Genomic DNA, 5,191 nt, shown 5'->3' with positions numbered 1-5,191 from the left:
AACCTAAATCCTAAAAGTCCTTTCTACCATGTGAAAGGCACATACTCTCCCTCCTTGCAGTGAGCAATAAATGAAACTTGTTCAACCCCGGCTGTGTTCATGAGGGTCTTTGGGCAGGGAGACACCAACAGATATTCTAATTATATATATCTATATATTTATATGTAGTTTTTGTGATTATGTATATAGGCTGATTATATTATCTCTGAATTTCATTTCAGAATCATAAAGGGGGGCTGCAAAGTATGTTATAAAAAGAGGGCCCTGAGTTTGGTAGGACTGTTGATAGAAATTTCCGAACTTGACTGTGCCTACAGGTAAACCACAGTTTGTATTGCCTGCATGTAAATCCTGTGTGTGTAAACATAGTCCTTGTGTGGAATGCTGCTTAAATGAGCACCTAGTGTCAAATTACCCGCCCCCCCCAACACACACACACACACACACACACACACACACACACACACACACACACACACACATTGTTCTCTCATTAAATACAGAGCGAGCTATTGTCATTGTCTCATGCTTCCCTGTTAATTGGACATACTGGGCAGTGTTGTTGGAGCATTAAACCTTGTTACCATTTAGGGACCTTCATGTTTCCCTATCATTTGACTCTCAGATGTGTGCGTTTTCTTCTGACTGACAGGTCAACCACCCTACCAGGGACTATTAAATGAAAAGAGCAATCTGTCAAAGAAGTGTTTTTTTTTTTTTTCAATGTTTATTTATTTTTGGGACAGAGAGAGACAGAGCATGAACGGGGGAGGGGCAGAGAGAGAGGGAGACACAGAATAGGAAACAGGCTCCAGGCTCTGAGCCATTAGCCCAGAGCCCGACGCGGGGCTCGAACTCACGGACCGCGAGATCGTGACCTGGCTGAAGTCGGACGCTTAACCGACTGCGCCACCCAGGCGCCCCAAAGAAGTTTTGTTTTTAACAGTGTGTAGGAAGAGATGATTTAGGTTACCTAGGACTAAACATTAATACATGATCTTATAAGGTCACTGCTCATTTCTACCCGACCACCTCCCATCCCAGGTCTGCAGCACAGAAATCTTCGTTTTGTTCACTGATTCCTTTCAAGTGCTTAGAACGTGCTAGAGAAATACTTTTGGCATGTGTGAGTGGTGAATCAATCAGTCAGTTGATCAGTCGGTGATTTATCCATCTCCCTCACTTCAGGTGTGTGAACCTTTGAGTACCGAGGGCCACTCGGCCCTCGCCCGCAGCGGGGCTGTGGTTGTGGGAGAAGGACGCTCTGCTGTGCTGGGGCCTCGCCTGGTCACCCACGTGGGACGTGCGCGAGACACCTTCCGCGGCACAGCCTAGGCGAAGTGCCCAATCTGATGCTGTGCCAGGTGCGGAGGACACAGGTGACTCGGGAGGGGTGGGTCCGCCACATCCTCCCATGCTCCGGGCCCTCTCCCAGGCTGCCAGCTGGAACAGAAGGTGTGGGCGAGGGTGTGGGCGGCGCGCTCCTCCCTGGGGTGCGCAGGCTGGGGAATCCTGCTTCCAGGCTCAGCTCCCCCAGTCCCTAGCCTGGGCAGAGCTGGGGGTCCCCTAGGAGGGAGGAGGGATGACGGACGCACTTAGGGCTGTGGGGCGCTGGCTCCCTGGCCAGTCTCAGGCCAGAAGCCCTTTCATGAGAGGGTGGCAGTGGAGGGTGCCGGGGACAGCCTGGGAGAGCTGGGCTCTTTGTGTTCCTCACAGTGTACTGGCTAGTCTTGTGCCCTTGGCAAACTTTTCATTTTGGTATTTAAAAAAATCAAGCGTATTGTTTGTATTCTTTCTTTTGTACATGGGAACACAATCAGAGCTACAAAACAAAACAAAAAAAAACCAAACCAAACAAATTAAGCAAACAACCCTAGATTCTGTCCTAGGACACCAGGACTGGTTGAATCGTGAGGATGCTGTCACACACAGGTTGCTAGTGCTCAGGAACCGCATCCTGGGAGAAGTTAAGGAAATGTTTTCGCTAGGGCCATGGGGGTACATGCACAGGGCAGGGAGAAGGTGTTCTCCAGGTTGAGGGAGGCTCTGCTCTGTCCTCCAAGAGTTGCCAAGTAGAGAAGAACATGTCCCGGCCTCTTCCTCCTTCCGGAGGACACCGGACACCGCAGGGAGTGAGGCAGGAGGAGGGGTAATCTCTGGTCATACTGAAGCCTGCGGGCAGAACTGAGCTGTAGGTAGTGGGGGGTGAGAGAGAAGGGGAGTGTGGAGGAGAAAGGGAGTGGGACGGGCAGCTAATGAGAGAAGGAAAGAGAGGAATATTGAGACGGAGAGGAAAAGATAGAGATCTATGGGGACTCAGAGGGATATCTGGGTGAGACTTTAAGAGGTTAGAGGGTCCTCAAAATAGGGATCATTATCCTTGCTGTGGTCCCTTTTGCACTCACAGCCTAGTGAGGAGAGAGGAAATTTGATTTCAGTTTCAGTGTGCTGTGTGGTAGGCACTCAGTCACCAGGGCCAATGAAGGAAATAGTTAACTCTGTAATGTACAATCATCAAGGGACAGTGCTCACTGCTGTCCCAGAATTAACTTCCAGACTCACCTCACCAAGATATTGGTACCATCCTTGGCTGGGCATAATTTAGGGGCAAATCTTTGTCTGAAGCATATTTATTTCTTCTTCTTCTTTCATCATCCAGTTTTCTTTATGACCCATACTGACATCAGCATTTGATAAAGCTTGGGCAACACTGTGGGGCAATGCAGGACCAGTTCCACTAGTCTTGGAAGGGTATGTTCCCTCCCAATGTCCTCCAGGCCTTCCTTCTCTGGGAGGGGAGGGAAAGGAAGGAGGAACCAGGGATAAGAAACAAGGTTTTGTTGGTGACTCCCTTTTTGGGAACAATATCAGTATTTGGTTTCTGTGTTACAACAAGTTCAGGGGCTTCCTCCTCCCTCCCTGGGTGCTCTTTCTTGGTCTGCTTTATAAGTGTGTCTCTTCTTTTTCCCAGTTAGACATGGTGCCTCTGAGAGTTGTGTTCCAAGCCCACTTGCCTTCACCCTCTCCCTGGATGAGCTCAGTGCTCATTTATGACTCCCAGATTTCTCTCTCCCCCCAACCAGGGTGGAGCTCCAGGCTCCTACACACACCTACTTCCAGAACAACACCTCAGGCTGCATTTCTCCAATCAGAATTCCACTCTTCTGCAGCCCCTGGTCCCGATTTTCGTTTTCTCAGTGATTGCATTTCCTTTCCTCCTCAGCAGTCCAAGCTTTGGCTTTCTGACCTCCAGCCATGACGTCCAGGTCAGGAACCTTCTAAATGAGCTCTTCTCTTCTCATCCAGCACCGTGGCCTATCAGTCTCCTAGCTGGTCTCCCTGCTTCCAGGTTTGCCAACCACCGCCCCCAACACCTCATTCCACATTGAACCTGAGTGACGTATCCAAAATGGAAATATGATCATTACCACTGGCTTCAGGACAAACACCAAATTCCTTCATGGGACCTAGAAGGAATCAAATTCTTGTCTGCCCTCTTGCCATTCTAGGCTTAGACACCGAGGTCCAAATATCCCACTTTTGTTCACTTCCTTCAGTGTCTGTGCCATGACCGGAGGACTTTCCCTTGGCTTTTTCCACCTCTCCTGAGTATTTGCCCAACCCCACTTCCCCTGGCCACACTCATCTTCAGGTTCCTGTGGAAACATCACTTTTCTTGGAAGCATTCCCTGATCCCCAAGTCTGGCTTAACTGTCTTTCATTACATCCTTTTTCAGGCTGTGCTTAGCTTGCTGTTTATTTATTTGCTTTTCTTCTCCCACTGAGTCATAATCAGCCTGGACGCAGAGACCCTGGCATCTGTGTCACTTCATTATGCCCAGGGCCTAGCACGGAGGCTGGTGTGTAGTAGATGTTCAATAAAAATCAAGTAACTGCTTGCGTGAAAGAACAGAACATGTGGAAATAAATGAAGACCAAGCAGAGGCTATCCATTCAGAGTTTGCTGTAGCGAGGGAGTCAGCTGCCCTCAGTTGATTTCTGTCCGGCAGAGTAAATGGGAAAGTTTCACAGTGGAAAAAAGGGGAGGCTTCAGGTATGCCTGATTGGAGGCTCTTGGTATGGGGAAGCTGAAGTCAGGCTAATTAGAAGCGGGGTATCCTTTGTGCTTGGTTAGGGGTGCATATTTGGCTTTCTCTGATTGGTCCTATGTTGGAAACAGGGCAAAATTTAGGGAGGCTGTTAGTTAGTAATCAAATCCTGCCCATTTGGGGTCTTCCTGGACTGGTTACTAGGGATAGCTGACTTTCTTCAGTGGGACTTATAGGTAGCAGGCTGGCTTCCTGGGCTCGTTACTGTAGATTGTAGGTCAGAGATAGATTTATCTACCTATCTATCTATCTATCTATCTATCTATCTATCTATTTATAATTTTTTAAACTTATTTATTTTGAGAGAGAGAGAGAGAGAGAGAGAATCCCAAGCAGGCTCTATACTATCAGTGCAGAGCCTGATGTGGGGCTGAAATTCACAAACAGCAAGACCGTGACCTGAACCAAAATGAAGAGTCAGCAGACCCTTAACCGACTGAGCCACCCAGGCATCCCCGAGATTTTTATTTTTATATGTAGTCTGGCCATTGCCCATTTGTGTACTCAGTCTCTCAAACTAAGATTTATTGAACCCACACCCCGTGCTCTGAATTAAGTGTTGCATATGCAGGACCTCACTTCTCACAACACCTCTGTGGGGTAGGTGGTACCATTTCTGCCCAACCCTGATTGCTCCCTCCTTTGCAGCTCGTGCTAACCACACTTTCTGTCTTCTGCCCTCCTGGGTGCCTTAAGTTCCTCCCCATCCCCACCCCCACTAAATTCACTGAAGACTGGGGCTCTGGCATTCTCCAGCCCAAGACTGCCATCTTCCTGGGCCTGGCATGATCCTTGCTCAGTTCCTTCCCACGACACTAGACTTCTGGATTTCTTCATCTTCAGTGACCTTCACCTCCACGTCTCTTTAGTCATCCACACCTGAATCATCAGGCACATCAGTCATCATCACCAAGAAAGGTCTCATCTCTGATATATAAATCTTATCATTTACTCTGATTGAAATAACTTCCTGACCTTTTAGTCTTCCCAGGCAGTAATTAATTCTGGGTGGGGGAATCATGGTAGATTTCAAAATACTTTAAAATGCTTTTTTGCTATATTGTAAGATGTCTAAAGTGTAT

General features: G+C 48.1%; 1 long non-coding RNA gene across 2 annotated transcripts in view; it reads left to right on the top strand.

Annotated features, from left to right (window-relative positions):
* The first annotated feature begins 848 nt into the window (after positions 1-848).
* The window catches only part of LOC109503539, a 36,164-nt gene continuing 31,821 nt past the window's right edge, over positions 849-5,191 (top strand). For both annotated transcript variants that reach the window (XR_006585206.1, XR_002745334.2), the window contains exon 1: positions 849-1,364. This is a non-coding gene — a long non-coding RNA (uncharacterized LOC109503539). The remainder of the gene's footprint in view (positions 1,365-5,191) is intronic.

The sequence above is a fragment of the Felis catus genome, chromosome C2 (genome assembly GCF_018350175.1).
Source record: "Felis catus isolate Fca126 chromosome C2, F.catus_Fca126_mat1.0, whole genome shotgun sequence".
Taxonomy (NCBI): domain Eukaryota; kingdom Metazoa; phylum Chordata; class Mammalia; order Carnivora; family Felidae; genus Felis; species Felis catus.
Note: the sequence above shows the minus strand (reverse complement) of the source record. Positions and strands in the feature narration are given on the sequence as shown.